This window comes from Apteryx rowi, unplaced genomic scaffold, assembly GCF_003343035.1.
Source record: "Apteryx rowi isolate R43461 unplaced genomic scaffold, aptRow1 scaffold_18, whole genome shotgun sequence".
NCBI classification, from domain to species: Eukaryota; Metazoa; Chordata; class Aves; order Apterygiformes; family Apterygidae; genus Apteryx; species Apteryx rowi.
This window is the reverse complement of record NW_020448085.1, coordinates 3,066,258-3,067,622: the sequence shown is the minus strand read 5'-3', so window position 1 is coordinate 3,067,622 and position 1,365 is coordinate 3,066,258.

Below are 1,365 nucleotides of genomic sequence, written 5' to 3'. Positions count from 1 at the left end.
CCTCGCCGTTCCCTCGCTGCGCCTCACCGTTCCCTCCCTGCACCTCATGACGAGCAACCCTCAAACTGTCATGTTACAATCCCGGAATCAGTTTTATTGTGCTAACGTGAAATCCAAGCAATCTGAAAATATACTAATGTTATTTTAAATAGCACACGGAAAGAAGTGCTGTGAGCCAGGAAAACTCCGTGAAGTCTGTCTGCATTGTGCGATGCTTATTATTTCTGCCACGTGTGAAAACTGGAGGTAGGATCAAAAACCCTCTCCTAAGCTACAGTCGCTCCTGATGGTGTTAAAAGGGAATCATCCATCATCCAGTGCCCTGCTGCTTTTATCTCATTTAAGGATGTATTCGGGGAGCTATCCTTAATTTTGAGAACAGTTTTGCTTTTGGGGCTGCAAATGAGGTTTTTAATGATTCATGATATTGGCAGAAGTCAATTTATGGGCATTAAGTGACTCCTGGGCATTTCTGAAGCGGAGCAGGCCGGCGGTGGCGGTGCGCAACGCCTGTAGCGTTCAGCCTGCGTGTCCGGCTGTTGCTGCGGGGGCAGCAGCGGCTCGTGGCGCTGCAGGAACTCGCCGGTGCGGCCGCCCTGGACAGGGCGCGCGGGGCCCTGAGCTGCGCGTCCCTGCTCGGGGAGCTGGGCGTGTGTTTGGATGAAGCCCTGTACATCTGTCACCACGGATGGTTTTCTGTGCTGACGGACTTGCAGTGCTGTTGTTTTATCAGACTGTTGTTTACAAGTGAAACCTCGTAAGTTAAGCACTGGGCAGGAGTTCATGAAACTTACTTTGTGGACTGTTTTTGGTTTTTTTTACAAAGACATAAAGCATGAAATCACAAGCTAGGCATACTTCTCACCATCACAGTTTCTGGGGTCACCCTTGGTCACCCTTGGTCCGTACTGGTAGGCTTTTCAGGTCTTTTTTTTAGAATAAAATTTTCTTGCAGTTGAGAGGGTGAGCTGAGAACCCTTTGCAGAGTCCTCTATGTCCTTTATCCTGCTGCTAGTCTCCAAGAGCTTAAATTCTTCAGAATTAGAGATTGTGCTACTTCACTCCATCCCTATTATATGCAAATATACTATATAATTATATAATTTATATATGCACCATTATGTGTGAAAGGAAACTTATTTAAACTAAAGGTGGAGTACCACTGTTAATATTAATTGCCATGGGAGAAGACCTGACAGATTTACAGGGGATGCATTCAGAAGGACTAGGCTCCCTAGCCAATTTCTTTGCAACTAATATATACAGCATCAGATGTATGCATAAAACTAATATACACATGATCAGATGTTCTTAAATACAACTTTTGAAAGTGGTACAAAAGTCGTGTTAGCTAAACAAATGCTG